Source organism: Euprymna scolopes, chromosome 46 (assembly GCF_053919585.1).
Source record: "Euprymna scolopes isolate OS-2025 chromosome 46, ASM5391958v1, whole genome shotgun sequence".
Classification (NCBI taxonomy): Eukaryota; Metazoa; Mollusca; class Cephalopoda; order Sepiida; family Sepiolidae; genus Euprymna; species Euprymna scolopes.
Genome location: NC_136527.1, coordinates 109,702,258 through 109,722,788, shown reverse-complemented (window position 1 = coordinate 109,722,788; position 20,531 = coordinate 109,702,258).

Sequence of the window (20,531 nt, the reverse complement as noted above, 5' to 3'; positions counted from 1 at the left end):
TTCAATTACTAGACTAGCATCTCTCTGAAGCCAAGCCAAGGATTGAACATTGAACCGTCGTGTTGACAGTCGGCAGTTCTCCCACTCGACCACAGAAGGGACGCCCGCAAATAACTTGTCGGAGTGTTCCAATATATTTTATTTTCAATTACTAGACTAGCATCTCTCCGAAGCCAAGCCAAGGATTGAACATTGAACCGTCGTGTTGACAGTCGGCAGTTCTCCCACTCGACCACAGAAGGGACGCCCGCAAATAACTCGTCGGAGTGTTCCAATATATTTTATTTTCAATTACTAGACTAGCATCTCTCCGAAGCCAAGCCAAGGATTGAACATTGAACCGTCGTGTTGACAGTCGGCAGTTCTCCCACTCGACCACAGAAGGGACGCCCGCAAATAACTTGTCGGAGTGTTCCAATATATTTTATTTTCAATTACTAGACTAGCATCTCTCCGAAGCCAAGCCAAGGATTGAACATAGAACCGTCGTGTTGACAGTCGGCAGTTCTCCCACTCGACCACAGAAGGGACGCCCGCAAATAACTTGTCGGAGTGTTCCAATATATTTTATTTTCAATTACTAGACTAGCATCTCTCCGAAGCCAAGCCAAGGATTGAACATTGAACCGTCGTGTTGACAGTCGGCAGTTCTCCCACTCGACCACAGAAGGGACGCCCGCAAATAACTTGTCGGAGTGTTCCAATATATTTTATTTTCAATTACTAGACTAGCATCTCTCTGAAGCCAAGCCAAGGATTGAACATTGAACCGTCGTGTTGACAGTCGGCAGTTCTCCCACTCGACCACAGAAGGGACGCCCGCAAATAACTTGTCGGAGTGTTCCAATATATTTTATTTTCAATTACTAGACTAGCATCTCTCCGAAGCCAAGCCAAGGATTGAACATAGAACCGTCATGTTGACAGTCGGCAGTTCTCCCACTCGACCACAGAAGGGACGCCCGCAAATAACTTGTCGGAGTGTTCCAATATATTTTATTTTCAATTACTAGACTAGCATCTCTCCGAAGCCAAGCCAAGGATTGAACATTGAACCGTCGTGTTGACAGTCGGCAGTTCTCCCACTCGACCACAGAAGGGACGCCCGCAAATAACTTGTCGGAGTGTTCCAATATATTTTATTTTCAATTACTAGACTAGCATCTCTCCGAAGCCAAGCCAAGGATTGAACATTGAACCGTCGTGTTGACAGTCGGCAGTTCTCCCACTCGACCACAGAAGGGACGCCCGCAAATAACTTGTCGGAGTGTTCCAATATATTTTATTTTCAATTACTAGACTAGCATCTCTCCGAAGCCAAGCCAAGGATTGAACATAGAACCGTCGTGTTGACAGTCGGCAGTTCTCCCACTCGACCACAGAAGGGACGCCCGCAAATAACTTGTCGGAGTGTTCCAATATATTTTATTTTCAATTACTAGACTAGCATCTCTCCGAAGCCAAGCCAAGGATTGAACATTGAACCGTCGTGTTGACAGTCGGCAGTTCTCCCACTCGACCACAGAAGGGACGCCCGCAAATAACTTGTCGGAGTGTTCCAATATATTTTATTTTCAATTACTAGACTAGCATCTCTCTGAAGCCAAGCCAAGGATTGAACATTGAACCGTCGTGTTGACAGTCGGCAGTTCTCCCACTCGACCACAGAAGGGACGCCCGCAAATAACTTGTCGGAGTGTTCCAATATATTTTATTTTCAATTACTAGACTAGCATCTCTCCGAAGCCAAGCCAAGGATTGAACATAGAACCGTCATGTTGACAGTCGGCAGTTCTCCCACTCGACCACAGAAGGGACGCCCGCAAATAACTTGTCGGAGTGTTCCAATATATTTTATTTTCAATTACTAGACTAGCATCTCTCCGAAGCCAAGCCAAGGATTGAACATTGAACCGTCGTGTTGACAGTCGGCAGTTCTCCCACTCGACCACAGAAGGGACGCCCGCAAATAACTTGTCGGAGTGTTCCAATATATTTTATTTTCAATTACTAGACTAGCATCTCTCCGAAGCCAAGCCAAGGATTGAACATTGAACCGTCGTGTTGACAGTCGGCAGTTCTCCCACTCGACCACAGAAGGGACGCCCGCAAATAACTTGTCGGAGTGTTCCAATATATTTTATTTTCAATTACTAGACTAGCATCTCTCCGAAGCCAAGCCAAGGATTGAACATTGAACCGTCGTGTTGACAGTCGGCAGTTCTCCCACTCGACCACAGAAGGGACGCCCGCAAATAACTTGTCGGAGTGTTCCAATATATTTTATTTTCAATTACTAGACTAGCATCTCTCCGAAGCCAAGCCAAGGATTGAACATAGAACCGTCGTGTTGACAGTCGGCAGTTCTCCCACTCGACCACAGAAGGGACGCCCGCAAATAACTTGTCGGAGTGTTCCAATATATTTTATTTTCAATTACTAGACTAGCATCTCTCCGAAGCCAAGCCAAGGATTGAACATTGAACCGTCATGTTGACAGTCGGCAGTTCTCCCACTCGACCACAGAAGGGACGCCCGCAAATAACTTGTCGGAGTGTTCCAATATATTTTATTTTCAATTACTTGACTAGCATCTCTCTGAAGCCAAGCCAAGGATTGAACATTGAACCGTCATGTTGACAGTCGGCAGTTCTCCCACTCGACCACAGAAGGGACGCCCGCAAATAACTTGTCGGAGTGTTCCAATATATTTTATTTTCAATTACTAGACTAGCATCTCTCTGAAGCCAAGCCAAGGATTGAACATTGAACCGTCGTGTTGACAGTCGGCAGTTCTCCCACTCGACCACAGAAGGGACGCCCGCAAATAACTTGTCGGAGTGTTCCAATATATTTTATTTTCAATTACTAGACTAGCATCTCTCCGAAGCCAAGCCAAGGATTGAACATAGAACCGTCATGTTGACAGTCGGCAGTTCTCCCACTCGACCACAGAAGGGACGCCCGCAAATAACTTGTCGGAGTGTTCCAATATATTTTATTTTCAATTACTAGACTAGCATCTCTCCGAAGCCAAGCCAAGGATTGAACATTGAACCGTCGTGTTGACAGTCGGCAGTTCTCCCACTCGACCACAGAAGGGACGCCCGCAAATAACTTGTCGGAGTGTTCCAATATATTTTATTTTCAATTACTAGACTAGCATCTCTCCGAAGCCAAGCCAAGGATTGAACATTGAACCGTCGTGTTGACAGTCGGCAGTTCTCCCACTCGACCACAGAAGGGACGCCCGCAAATAACTCGTCGGAGTGTTCCAATATATTTTATTTTCAATTACTAGACTAGCATCTCTCCGAAGCCAAGCCAAGGATTGAACATTGAACCGTCGTGTTGACAGTCGGCAGTTCTCCCACTCGACCACAAAAGGGACGCCCGCAAATAACTTGTCGGAGTGTTCCAATATATTTTATTTTCAATTACTAGACTAGCATCTCTCCGAAGCCAAGCCAAGGATTGAACATAGAACCGTCGTGTTGACAGTCGGCAGTTCTCCCACTCGACCACAGAAGGGACGCCCGCAAATAACTCGTCGGAGTGTTCCAATATATTTTATTTTCAATTACTAGACTAGCATCTCTCCGAAGCCAAGCCAAGGATTGAACATTGAACCGTCGTGTTGACAGTCGGCAGTTCTCCCACTCGACCACAGAAGGGACGCCCGCAAATAACTTGTCGGAGTGTTCCAATATATTTTATTTTCAATTACTAGACTAGCATCTCTCTGAAGCCAAGCCAAGGATTGAACATTGAACCGTCGTGTTGACAGTCGGCAGTTCTCCCACTCGACCACAGAAGGGACGCCCGCAAATAACTTGTCGGAGTGTTCCAATATATTTTATTTTCAATTACTAGACTAGCATCTCTCCGAAGCCAAGCCAAGGATTGAACATAGAACCGTCGTGTTGACAGTCGGCAGTTCTCCCACTCGACCACAGAAGGGACGCCCGCAAATAACTCGTCGGAGTGTTCCAATATATTTTATTTTCAATTACTAGACTAGCATCTCTCCGAAGCCAAGCCAAGGATTGAACATTGAACCGTCGTGTTGACAGTCGGCAGTTCTCCCACTCGACCACAGAAGGGACGCCCGCAAATAACTTGTCGGAGTGTTCCAATATATTTTATTTTCAATTACTAGACTAGCATCTCTCCGAAGCCAAGCCAAGGATTGAACATAGAACCGTCGTGTTGACAGTCGGCAGTTCTCCCACTCGACCACAGAAGGGACGCCCGCAAATAACTTGTCGGAGTGTTCCAATATATTTTATTTTCAATTACTAGACTAGCATCTCTCAGAAGCCAAGCCAAGGATTGAACATAGAACCGTCGTGTTGACAGTCGGCAGTTCTCCCACTCGACCACAGAAGGGACGCCCGCAAATAACTCGTCGGAGTGTTCCAATATATTTTATTTTCAATTACTAGACTAGCATCTCTCCGAAGCCAAGCCAAGGATTGAACATAGAACCGTCGTGTTGACAGTCGGCAGTTCTCCCACTCGACCACAGAAGGGACGCCCGCAAATAACTTGTCGGAGTGTTCCAATATATTTTATTTTCAATTACTAGACTAGCATCTCTCCGAAGCCAAGCCAAGGATTGAACATTGAACCGTCGTGTTGACAGTCGGCAGTTCTCCCACTCGACCACAGAAGGGACGCCCGCAAATAACTTGTCGGAGTGTTCCAATATATTTTATTTTCAATTACTAGACTAGCATCTCTCCGAAGCCAAGCCAAGGATTGAACATTGAACCGTCGTGTTGACAGTCGGCAGTTCTCCCACTCGACCACAGAAGGGACGCCCGCAAATAACTTGTCGGAGTGTTCCAATATATTTTATTTTCAATTACTAGACTAGCATCTCTCCGAAGCCAAGCCAAGGATTGAACATTGAACCGTCGTGTTGACAGTCGGCAGTTCTCCCACTCGACCACAGAAGGGACGCCCGCAAATAACTTGTCGGAGTGTTCCAATATATTTTATTTTCAATTACTAGACTAGCATCTCTCCGAAGCCAAGCCAAGGATTGAACATAGAACCGTCGTGTTGACAGTCGGCAGTTCTCCCACTCGACCACAGAAGGGACGCCCGCAAATAACTCGTCGGAGTGTTCCAATATATTTTATTTTCAATTACTAGACTAGCATCTCTCCGAAGCCAAGCCAAGGATTGAACATTGAACCGTCGTGTTGACAGTCGGCAGTTCTCCCACTCGACCACAGAAGGGACGCCCGCAAATAACTCGTCGGAGTGTTCCAATATATTTTATTTTCAATTACTAGACTAGCATCTCTCCGAAGCCAAGCCAAGGATTGAACATTGAACCGTCGTGTTGACAGTCGGCAGTTCTCCCACTCGACCACAGAAGGGACGCCCGCAAATAACTTGTCGGAGTGTTCCAATATATTTTATTTTCAATTACTAGACTAGCATCTCTCCGAAGCCAAGCCAAGGATTGAACATAGAACCGTCGTGTTGACAGTCGGCAGTTCTCCCACTCGACCACAGAAGGGACGCCCGCAAATAACTCGTCGGAGTGTTCCAATATATTTTATTTTCAATTACTAGACTAGCATCTCTCCGAAGCCAAGCCAAGGATTGAACATTGAACCGTCGTGTTGACAGTCGGCAGTTCTCCCACTCGACCACAGAAGGGACGCCCGCAAATAACTTGTCGGAGTGTTCCAACATATTTTATTTTCAATTACTAGACTAGCATCTCTCTGAAGCCAAGCTAAGGATTGAACCTAGAACCGTCGTGTTGACAGTCGGCAGTTCTCCCACTCGACCACAGAAGGGACGCCCGCAAATAACTTGTCGGAGTGTTCCAACATATTTTATTTTCAATTACTAGACTAGCATCTCTCTGAAGCCAAGCTAAGGATTGAACCTAGAACCGTCGTGTTGACAGTCGGCAGTTCTCCCACTCGACCACAGAAGGGACGCCCGCAAATAACTTGTCGGAGTGTTCCAATATATTTTATTTTCAATTACTAGACTAGCATCTCTCCGAAGCCAAGCCAAGGATTGAACATAGAACCGTCGTGTTGACAGTCGGCAGTTCTCCCACTCGACCACAGAAGGGACGCCCGCAAATAACTTGTCGGAGTGTTCCAATATATTTTATTTTCAATTACTAGACTAGCATCTCTCCGAAGCCAAGCCAAGGATTGAACATAGAACCGTCGTGTTGACAGTCGGCAGTTCTCCCACTCGACCACAGAAGGGACGCCCGCAAATAACTCGTCGGAGTGTTCCAATATATTTTATTTTCAATTACTAGACTAGCATCTCTCCGAAGCCAAGCCAAGGATTGAACATAGAACCGTCGTGTTGACAGTCGGCAGTTCTCCCACTCGACCACAGAAGGGACGCCCGCAAATAACTTGTCGGAGTGTTCCAATATATTTTATTTTCAATTACTAGACTAGCATCTCTCCGAAGCCAAGCCAAGGATTGAACATTGAACCGTCGTGTTGACAGTCGGCAGTTCTCCCACTCGACCACAGAAGGGACGCCCGCAAATAACTTGTCGGAGTGTTCCAATATATTTTATTTTCAATTACTAGACTAGCATCTCTCCGAAGCCAAGCCAAGGATTGAACATTGAACCGTCGTGTTGACAGTCGGCAGTTCTCCCACTCGACCACAGAAGGGACGCCCGCAAATAACTTGTCGGAGTGTTCCAATATATTTTATTTTCAATTACTAGACTAGCATCTCTCCGAAGCCAAGCCAAGGATTGAACATTGAACCGTCGTGTTGACAGTCGGCAGTTCTCCCACTCGACCACAGAAGGGACGCCCGCAAATAACTTGTCGGAGTGTTCCAATATATTTTATTTTCAATTACTAGACTAGCATCTCTCCGAAGCCAAGCCAAGGATTGAACATAGAACCGTCGTGTTGACAGTCGGCAGTTCTCCCACTCGACCACAGAAGGGACGCCCGCAAATAACTTGTCGGAGTGTTCCAATATATTTTATTTTCAATTACTAGACTAGCATCTCTCCGAAGCCAATCCAAGGATTGAACATAGAACCGTCGTGTTGACAGTCGGCAGTTCTCCCACTCGACCACAGAAGGGACGCCCGCAAATAACTTGTCGGAGTGTTCCAATATATTTTATTTTCAATTACTAGACTAGCATCTCTCCGAAGCCAAGCCAAGGATTGAACATTGAACCGTCGTGTTGACAGTCGGCAGTTCTCCCACTCGACCACAGAAGGGACGCCCGCAAATAACTTGTCGGAGTGTTCCAATATATTTTATTTTCAATTACTAGACTAGCATCTCTCCGAAGCCAAGCCAAGGATTGAACATAGAACCGTCGTGTTGACAGTCGGCAGTTCTCCCACTCGACCACAGAAGGGACGCCCGCAAATAACTTGTCGGAGTGTTCCAATATATTTTATTTTCAATTACTAGACTAGCATCTCTCCGAAGCCAAGCCAAGGATTGAACATTGAACCGTCGTGTTGACAGTCGGCAGTTCTCCCACTCGACCACAGAAGGGACGCCCGCAAATAACTTGTCGGAGTGTTCCAATATATTTTATTTTCAATTACTAGACTAGCATCTCTCCGAAGCCAAGCCAAGGATTGAACATAGAACCGTCGTGTTGACAGTCGGCAGTTCTCCCACTCGACCACAGAAGGGACGCCCGCAAATAACTTGTCGGAGTGTTCCAATATATTTTATTTTCAATTACTAGACTAGCATCTCTCCGAAGCCAAGCCAAGGATTGAACATTGAACCGTCGTGTTGACAGTCGGCAGTTCTCCCACTCGACCACAGAAGGGACGCCCGCAAATAACTTGTCGGAGTGTTCCAACATATTTTATTTTCAATTACTAGACTAGCATCTCTCCGAAGCCAAGCCAAGGATTGAACATTGAACCGTCGTGTTGACAGTCGGCAGTTCTCCCACTCGACCACAGAAGGGACGCCCGCAAATAACTTGTCGGAGTGTTCCAATATATTTTATTTTCAATTACTAGACTAGCATCTCTCCGAAGCCAAGCCAAGGATTGAACATAGAACCGTCGTGTTGACAGTCGGCAGTTCTCCCACTCGACCACAGAAGGGACGCCCGCAAATAACTTGTCGGAGTGTTCCAATATATTTTATTTTCAATTACTAGACTAGCATCTCTCCGAAGCCAAGCCAAGGATTGAACATAGAACCGTCGTGTTGACAGTCGGCAGTTCTCCCCACTCGACCACAGAAGGGACGCCCGCAAATAACTTGTCGGAGTGTTCCAATATATTTTATTTTCAATTACTAGACTAGCATCTCTCCGAAGCCAAGCCAAGGATTGAACATTGAACCGTCGTGTTGACAGTCGGCAGTTCTCCCACTCGACCACAGAAGGGACGCCCGCAAATAACTTGTCGGAGTGTTCCAATATATTTTATTTTCAATTACTAGACTAGCATCTCTCCGAAGCCAAGCCAAGGATTGAACATAGAACCGTCGTGTTGACAGTCGGCAGTTCTCCCACTCGACCACAGAAGGGACGCCCGCAAATAACTTGTCGGAGTGTTCCAATATATTTTATTTTCAATTACTAGACTAGCATCTCTCCGAAGCCAAGCCAAGGATTGAACATTGAACCGTCGTGTTGACAGTCGGCAGTTCTCCCACTCGACCACAGAAGGGACGCCCGCAAATAACTTGTCGGAGTGTTCCAATATATTTTATTTTCAATTACTAGACTAGCATCTCTCCGAAGCCAAGCCAAGGATTGAACATTGAACCGTCGTGTTGACAGTCGGCAGTTCTCCCACTCGACCACAGAAGGGACGCCCGCAAATAACTTGTCGGAGTGTTCCAATATATTTTATTTTCAATTACTAGACTAGCATCTCTCCGAAGCCAAGCCAAGGATTGAACATAGAACCGTCGTGTTGACAGTCGGCAGTTCTCCCACTCGACCACAGAAGGGACGCCCGCAAATAACTTGTCGGAGTGTTCCAATATATTTTATTTTCAATTACTAGACTAGCATCTCTCCGAAGCCAAGCCAAGGATTGAACATTGAACCGTCGTGTTGACAGTCGGCAGTTCTCCCACTCGACCACAGAAGGGACGCCCGCAAATAACTTGTCGGAGTGTTCCAATATATTTTATTTTCAATTACTAGACTAGCATCTCTCCGAAGCCAAGCCAAGGATTGAACATAGAACCGTCGTGTTGACAGTCGGCAGTTCTCCCACTCGACCACAGAAGGGACGCCCGCAAATAACTTGTCGGAGTGTTCCAATATATTTTATTTTCAATTACTAGACTAGCATCTCTCCGAAGCCAAGCCAAGGATTGAACATTGAACCGTCGTGTTGACAGTCGGCAGTTCTCCCACTCGACCACAGAAGGGACGCCCGCAAATAACTTGTCGGAGTGTTCCAATATATTTTATTTTCAATTACTAGACTAGCATCTCTCCGAAGCCAAGCCAAGGATTGAACATAGAACCGTCGTGTTGACAGTCGGCAGTTCTCCCACTCGACCACAGAAGGGACGCCCGCAAATAACTTGTCGGAGTGTTCCAATATATTTTATTTTCAATTACTAGACTAGCATCTCTCCGAAGCCAAGCCAAGGATTGAACATTGAACCGTCGTGTTGACAGTCGGCAGTTCTCCCACTCGACCACAGAAGGGACGCCCGCAAATAACTTGTCGGAGTGTTCCAATATATTTTATTTTCAATTACTAGACTAGCATCTCTCCGAAGCCAAGCCAAGGATTGAACATAGAACCGTCGTGTTGACAGTCGGCAGTTCTCCCACTCGACCACAGAAGGGACGCCCGCAAATAACTTGTCGGAGTGTTCCAATATATTTTATTTTCAATTACTAGACTAGCATCTCTCCGAAGCCAAGCCAAGGATTGAACATTGAACCGTCGTGTTGACAGTCGGCAGTTCTCCCACTCGACCACAGAAGGGACGCCCGCAAATAACTTGTCGGAGTGTTCCAATATATTTTATTTTCAATTACTAGACTAGCATCTCTCCGAAGCCAAGCCAAGGATTGAACATAGAACCGTCGTGTTGACAGTCGGCAGTTCTCCCACTCGACCACAGAAGGGACGCCCGCAAATAACTTGTCGGAGTGTTCCAATATATTTTATTTTCAATTACTAGACTAGCATCTCTCCGAAGCCAAGCCAAGGATTGAACATTGAACCGTCGTGTTGACAGTCGGCAGTTCTCCCACTCGACCACAGAAGGGACGCCCGCAAATAACTTGTCGGAGTGTTCCAATATATTTTATTTTCAATTACTAGACTAGCATCTCTCCGAAGCCAAGCCAAGGATTGAACATAGAACCGTCGTGTTGACAGTCGGCAGTTCTCCCACTCGACCACAGAAGGGACGCCCGCAAATAACTTGTCGGAGTGTTCCAATATATTTTATTTTCAATTACTAGACTAGCATCTCTCCGAAGCCAAGCCAAGGATTGAACATAGAACCGTCGTGTTGACAGTCGGCAGTTCTCCCACTCGACCACAGAAGGGACACCCGCAAATAACTTGTCGGAGTGTTCCAATATATTTTATTTTCAATTACTAGACTAGCATCTCTCCGAAGCCAAGCCAAGGATTGAACATAGAACCGTCGTGTTGACAGTCGGCAGTTCTCCCACTCGACCACAGAAGGGACGCCCGCAAATAACTTGTCGGAGTGTTCCAATATATTTTATTTTCAATTACTAGACTAGCATCTCTCCGAAGCCAAGCCAAGGATTGAACATTGAACCGTCGTGTTGACAGTCGGCAGTTCTCCCACTCGACCACAGAAGGGACGCCCGCAAATAACTTGTCGGAGTGTTCCAATATATTTTATTTTCAATTACTAGACTAGCATCTCTCCGAAGCCAAGCCAAGGATTGAACATAGAACCGTCGTGTTGACAGTCGGCAGTTCTCCCACTCGACCACAGAAGGGACGCCCGCAAATAACTTGTCGGAGTGTTCCAATATATTTTATTTTCAATTACTAGACTAGCATCTCTCCGAAGCCAAGCCAAGGATTGAACATTGAACCGTCGTGTTGACAGTCGGCAGTTCTCCCACTCGACCACAGAAGGGACGCCCGCAAATAACTTGTCGGAGTGTTCCAATATATTTTATTTTCAATTACTAGACTAGCATCTCTCCGAAGCCAAGCCAAGGATTGAACATTGAACCGTCGTGTTGACAGTCGGCAGTTCTCCCACTCGACCACAGAAGGGACGCCCGCAAATAACTTGTCGGAGTGTTCCAATATATTTTATTTTCAATTACTAGACTAGCATCTCTCCGAAGCCAAGCCAAGGATTGAACATTGAACCGTCGTGTTGACAGTCGGCAGTTCTCCCACTCGACCACAGAAGGGACGCCCGCAAATAACTTGTCGGAGTGTTCCAATATATTTTATTTTCAATTACTAGACTAGCATCTCTCCGAAGCCAAGCCAAGGATTGAACATAGAACCGTCGTGTTGACAGTCGGCAGTTCTCCCACTCGACCACAGAAGGGACGCCCGCAAATAACTTGTCGGAGTGTTCCAATATATTTTATTTTCAATTACTAGACTAGCATCTCTCCGAAGCCAAGCCAAGGATTGAACATTGAACCGTCGTGTTGACAGTCGGCAGTTCTCCCACTCGACCACAGAAGGGACGCCCGCAAATAACTTGTCGGAGTGTTCCAATATATTTTATTTTCAATTACTAGACTAGCATCTCTCCGAAGCCAAGCCAAGGATTGAACATAGAACCGTCGTGTTGACAGTCGGCAGTTCTCCCACTCGACCACAGAAGGGACGCCCGCAAATAACTTGTCGGAGTGTTCCAATATATTTTATTTTCAATTACTAGACTAGCATCTCTCCGAAGCCAAGCCAAGGATTGAACATAGAACCGTCGTGTTGACAGTCGGCAGTTCTCCCACTCGACCACAGAAGGGACGCCCGCAAATAACTTGTCGGAGTGTTCCAATATATTTTATTTTCAATTACTAGACTAGCATCTCTCCGAAGCCAAGCCAAGGATTGAACATAGAACCGTCGTGTTGACAGTCGGCAGTTCTCCCACTCGACCACAGAAGGGACGCCCGCAAATAACTTGTCGGAGTGTTCCAATATATTTTATTTTCAATTACTAGACTAGCATCTCTCCGAAGCCAAGCCAAGGATTGAACATTGAACCGTCGTGTTGACAGTCGGCAGTTCTCCCACTCGACCACAGAAGGGACGCCCGCAAATAACTTGTCGGAGTGTTCCAATATATTTTATTTTCAATTACTAGACTAGCATCTCTCCGAAGCCAAGCCAAGGATTGAACATAGAACCGTCGTGTTGACAGTCGGCAGTTCTCCCACTCGACCACAGAAGGGACGCCCGCAAATAACTTGTCGGAGTGTTCCAATATATTTTATTTTCAATTACTAGACTAGCATCTCTCCGAAGTCAAGCCAAGGATTGAACATTGAACCGTCGTGTTGACAGTCGGCAGTTCTCCCACTCGACCACAGAAGGGACGCCCGCAAATAACTTGTCGGAGTGTTCCAATATATTTTATTTTCAATTACTAGACTAGCATCTCTCCGAAGCCAAGCCAAGGATTGAACATAGAACCGTCGTGTTGACAGTCGGCAGTTCTCCCACTCGACCACAGAAGGGACGCCCGCAAATAACTTGTCGGAGTGTTCCAATATATTTTATTTTCAATTACTAGACTAGCATCTCTCCGAAGCCAAGCCAAGGATTGAACATTGAACCGTCGTGTTGACAGTCGGCAGTTCTCCCACTCGACCACAGAAGGGACGCCCGCAAATAACTTGTCGGAGTGTTCCAATATATTTTATTTTCAATTACTAGACTAGCATCTCTCCGAAGCCAAGCCAAGGATTGAACATAGAACCGTCGTGTTGACAGTCGGCAGTTCTCCCACTCGACCACAGAAGGGACGCCCGCAAATAACTTGTCGGAGTGTTCCAATATATTTTATTTTCAATTACTAGACTAGCATCTCTCCGAAGCCAAGCCAAGGATTGAACATTGAACCGTCGTGTTGACAGTCGGCAGTTCTCCCACTCGACCACAGAAGGGACGCCCGCAAATAACTTGTCGGAGTGTTCCAATATATTTTATTTTCAATTACTAGACTAGCATCTCTCCGAAGCCAAGCCAAGGATTGAACATTGAACCGTCGTGTTGACAGTCGGCAGTTCTCCCACTCGACCACAGAAGGGACGCCCGCAAATAACTTGTCGGAGTGTTCCAATATATTTTATTTTCAATTACTAGACTAGCATCTCTCCGAAGCCAAGCCAAGGATTGAACATTGAACCGTCGTGTTGACAGTCGGCAGTTCTCCCACTCGACCACAGAAGGGACGCCCGCAAATAACTTGTCGGAGTGTTCCAATATATTTTATTTTCAATTACTAGACTAGCATCTCTCCGAAGCCAAGCCAAGGATTGAACCTAGAACCGTCGTGTTGACAGTCGGCAGTTCTCCCACTCGTACACTGAAGGGACGCCCGCAAATAACTTGTCGGAGTGTTCCAATATATTTTATTTTCAATTACTAGACTAGCATCTCTCCGAAGCCAAGCCAAGGATTGAACCTAGAAACGTCGTGTTGACAGTCGGCAGTTCTCCCACTCGACCACAGAAGGGACGCCCGCAAATAACTTGTCGGAGTGTTCCAATATATTTTATTTTCAATTACTAGACTAGCATCTCTCCGAAGCCAAGCCAAGGATTGAACCTAGAAACGTCGTGTTGACAGTCGGCAGTTCTCCCACTCGACCACAGAAGGGACGCCCGCAAATAACTCGTCGGAGTGTTCCAATATATTTTATTTTCAATTACTAGACTAGCATCTCTCCGAAGCCAAGCCAAGGATTGAACCTAGAACCGTCGTGTTGACAGTCGGCAGTTCTCCCACTCGACCACAGAAGGGACGCCCGCAAATAACTCGTCGGAGTGTTCCAATATATTTTATTTTCAATTACTAGACTAGCATCTCTCCGAAGCCAAGCCAAGGATTGAACCTAGAAACGTCGTGTTGACAGTCGGCAGTTCTCCCACTCGACCACAGAAGGGACGCCCGCAAATAACTTGTCGGAGTGTTCCAATATATTTTATTTTCAATTACTAGACTAGCATCTCTCCGAAGCCAAGCCAAGGATTGAACCTAGAACCGTCATGTTGACAGTCGGCAGTTCTCCCACTCGACCACAGAAGGGACGCCCGCAAATAACTTGTCGGAGTGTTCCAATATATTTTATTTTCAATTACTAGACTAGCATCTCTCCGAAGCCAAGCCAAGGATTGAACCTAGAAACGTCGTGTTGACAGTCGGCAGTTCTCCCACTCGACCACAGAAGGGACGCCCGCAAATAACTTGTCGGAGTGTTCCAATATATTTTATTTTCAATTACTAGACTAGCATCTCTCCGAAGCCAAGCCAAGGATTGAACCTAGAAACGTCGTGTTGACAGTCGGCAGTTCTCCCACTCGACCACAGAAGGGACGCCCGCAAATAACTTGTCGGAGTGTTCCAATATATTTTATTTTCAATTACTAGACTAGCATCTCTCCGAAGCCAAGCCAAGGATTGAACCTAGAAACGTCGTGTTGACAGTCGGCAGTTCTCCCACTCGACCACAGAAGGGACGCCCGCAAATAACTTGTCGGAGTGTTCCAATATATTTTATTTTCAATTACTAGACTAGCATCTCTCCGAAGCCAAGCCAAGGATTGAACCTAGAAACGTTGTGTTGACAGTCGGCAGTTCTCCCACTCGACCACAGAAGGGACGCCTGCAAATAACTTGTCGGAGTGTTCCAATATATTTTATTTTCAATTACTAGACTAGCATCTCTCCGAAGCCAAGCCAAGGATTGAACCTAGAACCGTCATGTTGACAGTCGGCAGTTCTCCCACTCGACCACAGAAGGGACGCCCGCAAATAACTTGTCGGAGTGTTCCAATATATTTTATTTTCAATTACTAGACTAGCATCTCTCCGAAGCCAAGCCAAGGATTGAACCTAGAAACGTCGTGTTGACAGTCGGCAGTTCTCCCACTCGACCACAGAAAGGACGCCCGCAAATAACTTGTCGGAGTGTTCCAATATATTTTATTTTCAATTACTAGACTAGCATCTCTCCGAAGCCAAGCCAAGGATTGAACCTAGAAACGTCGTGTTGACAGTCGGCAGTTCTCCCACTCGACCACAGAAGGGACGCCCGCAAATAACTTGTCGGAGTGTTCCAATATATTTTATTTTCAATTACTAGACTAGCATCTCTCCGAAGCCAAGCCAAGGATTGAACCTAGAAACGTCGTGTTGACAGTCGGCAGTTCTCCCACTCGACCACAGAAGGGACGCCCGCAAATAACTCGTCGGAGTGTTCCAATATATTTTATTTTCAATTACTAGACTAGCATCTCTCCGAAGCCAAGCCAAGGATTGAACCTAGAACCGTCGTGTTGACAGTCGGCAGTTCTCCCACTCGACCACAGAAGGGACGCCCGCAAATAACTCGTCGGAGTGTTCCAATATATTTTATTTTCAATTACTAGACTAGCATCTCTCCGAAGCCAAGCCAAGGATTGAACCTAGAAACGTCGTGTTGACAGTCGGCAGTTCTCCCACTCGACCACAGAAGGGACGCCCGCAAATAACTTGTCGGAGTGTTCCAATATATTTTATTTTCAATTACTAGACTAGCATCTCTCCGAAGCCAAGCCAAGGATTGAACCTAGAACCGTCATGTTGACAGTCGGCAGTTCTCCCACTCGACCACAGAAGGGACGCCCGCAAATAACTTGTCGGAGTGTTCCAATATATTTTATTTTCAATTACTAGACTAGCATCTCTCCGAAGCCAAGCCAAGGATTGAACCTAGAAACGTCGTGTTGACAGTCGGCAGTTCTCCCACTCGACCACAGAAGGGACGCCCGCAAATAACTTGTCGGAGTGTTCCAATATATTTTATTTTCAATTACTAGACTAGCATCTCTCCGAAGCCAAGCCAAGGATTGAACCTAGAAACGTCGTGTTGACAGTCGGCAGTTCTCCCACTCGACCACAGAAGGGACGCCCGCAAATAACTTGTCGGAGTGTTCCAATATATTTTATTTTCAATTACTAGACTAGCATCTCTCCGAAGCCAAGCCAAGGATTGAACCTAGAAACGTCGTGTTGACAGTCGGCAGTTCTCCCACTCGACCACAGAAGGGACGCCCGCAAATAACTTGTCGGAGTGTTCCAATATATTTTATTTTCAATTACTAGACTAGCATCTCTCCGAAGCCAAGCCAAGGATTGAACCTAGAAACGTCGTGTTGACAGTCGGCAGTTCTCCCACTCGACCACAGAAGGGACGCCCGCAAATAACTTGTCGGAGTGTTCCAATATATTTTATTTTCAATTACTAGACTAGCATCTCTCCGAAGCCAAGCCAAGGATTGAACCTAGAACCGTCATGTTGACAGTCGGCAGTTCTCCCACTCGACCACAGAAGGGACGCCCGCAAATAACTTGTCGGAGTGTTCCAATATATTTTATTTTCAATTACTAGACTAGCATCTCTCCGAAGCCAAGCCAAGGATTGAACCTAGAAACGTCGTGTTGACAGTCGGCAGTTCTCCCACTCGACCACAGAAGGGACGCCCGCAAATAACTTGTCGGAGTGTTCCAATATATTTTATTTTCAATTACTAGACTAGCATCTCTCCGAAGCCAAGCCAAGGATTGAACCTAGAACCGTCGTGTTGACAGTCGGCAGTTCTCCCACTCGACCACAGAAGGGACGCCCGCAAATAACTTGTCGGAGTGTTCCAATATATTTTATTTTCAATTACTAGACTAGCATCTCTCCGAAGCCAAGCCAAGGATTGAACCTAGAAACGTCGTGTTGACAGTCGGCAGTTCTCCCACTCGACCACAGAAGGGACGCCCGCAAATAACTTGTCGGAGTGTTCCAATATATTTTATTTTCAATTACTAGACTAGCATCTCTCCGAAGCCAAGCCAAGGATTGAACCTAGAAACGTCGTGTTGACAGTCGGCAGTTCTCCCACTCGACCACAGAAGGGACGCCCGCAAATAACTTGTCGAAGTGTTCCAATATATTTTATTTTAAATTACTAGACAAGCATCTCTCCGATGCCAAGCCAAGGATTGAACCTAGAACCGTCGTGTTGACAGTCGGCAGTTCTCCGACTCGACCACAGAAGGGACGCCCGCAAATAACTTGTCGAAGTGTTCCAATATATTTTATTTTCAATTACTAGACTAGCATCTCTCCGATGCCAAGCCAAGGATTGAACCTAGAACCGTCGTGTTGACAGTCGGCAGTTCTCCCACTCGACCACAGAAGGGACGCCCGCAAATAACTTGTCGGAGTGTTCCAATATATTTTATTTTCAATTACTAGACTAGCATCTCTCCGAAGCCAAGCCAAGGATTGAACCTAGAAACGTCGTGTTGACAGTCGGCAGTTCTCCCACTCGACCACAGAAGGGACGCCCGCAAATAACTTGTCGAAGTGTTCCAATATATTTTATTTTCAATTACTAGACTAGCATCTCTCCGATGCCAAGCCAAGGATTGAACCTAGAACCGTCGTGTTGACAGTCGGCAGTTCTCCCACTCGACCACAGAAGGGACGCCCGCAAATAACTTGTCGAAGTGTTCCAATATATTTTATTTTCAATTACTAGACTAGCATCTCTCCGATGCCAAGCCAAGGATTGAACCTAGAACCGTCGTGTTGACAGTCGGCAGTTCTCCCACTCGACCACAGAAGGGACGCCCGCAAATAACTTGTCGGAGTGTTCCAATATATTTTATTTTCAATTACTAGACTAGCATCTCTCCGATGCCAAGCCAAGGATTGAACCTAGAACCGTCGTGTTGACAGTCGGCAGTTCTCCCACTCGACCACAGAAGGGACGCCCGCAAATAACTTGTCGGAGTGTTCCAATATATTTTATTTTCAATTACTAGACTAGCATCTCTCCGAAGTCAAGCCAAGGATTGAACCTAGAACCGTCCTGTTGACAGTCGGCAGTTCTCCCACTCGACCACTGAAGGGACGCCCGCAAATAACTTGTCGGAGTGTTCCAATATATTTTATTTTCAATTACTAGACTAGCATCTCTCCGAAGCCAAGCCAAGGATTGAACCTAGAACCGTCATGTTGACAGTCGGCAGTTCTCCCACTCGACCACAGAAGGGACGCCCGCAAATAACTTGTCGGAGTGTTCCAATATATTTTATTTTCAATTACTAGACTAGCATCTCTCCGAAGCCAAGCCAAGGATTGAACCTAGAACCGTCATGTTGACAGTCGGCAGTTGTCCCACTCGACCACAGAAGGGACGCCCGCAAATAACTTGTCGGAGTGTTCCAATATATTTTATTTTCAATTACTAGACTAGCATCTCTCCGAAGCCAAGACAAGGATTGAACCTAGAAACGTCGTGTTGACAGTCGGCAGTTCTCCCACTCGACCACAGAAGGGACGCCCGCAAATAACTTGTCGGAGTGTTCCAATATATTTTATTTTCAATTACTAGACTAGCATCTCTCCGAAGCCAAGCCAAGGATTGAACCTAGAACCGTCATGTTGACAGTCGGCAGTTCTCCCACTCGACCACTGAAGGGACGCCCGCAAATAACTTGTCGGAGTGTTCCAATATATTTTATTTTCAATTACTAGACTAGCATCTCTCCGAAGCCAAGCCAAGGATTGAACCTAGAAACGTCGTGTTGACAGTCGGCAGTTCTCCCACTCGACCACAGAAGGGACGCCCGCAAATAACTTGTCGAAGTGTTCCAATATATTTTATTTTCAATTACTAGACTAGCATCTCTCCGATGCCAAGCCAAGGATTGAACCTAGAACCGTCGTGTTGACAGTCGGCAGTTCTCCCACTCGACCACAGAAGGGACGCCCGCAAATAACTTGTCGAAGTGTTCCAATATATTTTATTTTCAATTACTAGACTAGCATCTCTCCGATGCCAAGCCAATGATTGTACCTAGAACCGTCGTGTTGACAGTCGGCAGTTGTCCCACTCGACCACAGAAGGGACGCCCGCAAATAACTTGTCGGAGTGTTCCAATATATTTTATTTTCAATTACTAGACTAGCATCTCTCCGAAGCCAAGCCAAGGATTGAACCTAGAACCGTCGTGTTGACAGTCGGCAGTTCTCCCACTCGACCACAGAAGGGACGCCCGCAAATAACTTGTCGGAGTGTTCCAATATATTTTATTTTCAATTACTAGACTAGCATCTCTCCGAAGCCAAGCCAAGGATTGAACCTAGAACCGTCGTGTTGACAGTCGGCAGTTCTCCCACTCGACCACAGAAGGGACGCCTGCAAATAACTTGTCGGAGTGTTCCAATATATTTTATTTTCAATTACTAGACTAGCATCTCTCCGAAGCCAAGCCAAGGATTGAACATAGAACCGTCGTGTTGACAGTCGGCAGTTCTCCCACTCGACCACAGAAGGGACGCCCGCAAATAACTTGTCGGAGTGTTCCAATATATTTTATTTTCCTTTACTAGACTAGCATCTCTCCGAAGCCAAGCCAAGGATTGAACCTAGAACCGTCGTGTTGACAGTCGGCAGTTCTTCCACTCGACCACTGAAGGGACGCCCGCAAATAACTTGTCGGAGTGTTCCAATATATTTTATTTTCCTTTACTAGACTAGCATCTCTCCGAAGCCAAGCCAAGGATTGAACCTAGAACCGTCGTGTTGACAGTCGGCAGTTCTCCCACTCGACCACTGAAGGGACGCCCGCAAATAACTTGTCGGAGTGTTCCAATATATTTTATTTTCAATTACTAGACTAGCATCTCTCCGAAGCCAAGCCAAGGATTGAACCTAGAACCGTCGTGTTGACAGTCGGCAGTTCTCCCACTCGACCACAGAAGGGACGCCCGCAAATAACTTGTCGGAGTGTTCCAATATATTTTATTTTCAATTACTAGACTAGCATCTCTCCGAAGCCAAGCCAAGGATTGAACCTAGAACCGTCGTGTTGACAGTCGGCAGTTCTCCCACTCGACCACAGAAGGGACGCCCGCAAATAACTTGTCGGAGTGTTCCAATATATTTTATTTTCAATTACTAGACTAGCATCTCTCCGAAGCCAAGCCAAGGATTGAACCTAGAACCGTCGTGTTGACAGTCGGCAGTTCTCCCACTCGACCACAGAAGGGACGCCCGCAAATAACTTGTCGGAGTGTTCCAATATATTTTATTTTCAATTACTAGACTAGCATCTCTCCGAAGCCAAGCCAAGGATTGAACCTAGAACCGTCGTGTTGACAGTCGGCAGTTCTTCCACTCGACCACTGAAGGGACGCCCGCAAATAACTTGTCGGAGTGTTCCAATATATTTTATTTTCCTTTACTAGACTAGCATCTCTCCGAAGCCAAGCCAAGGATTGAACCTAGAACCGTCGTGTTGACAGTCGGCAGTTCTC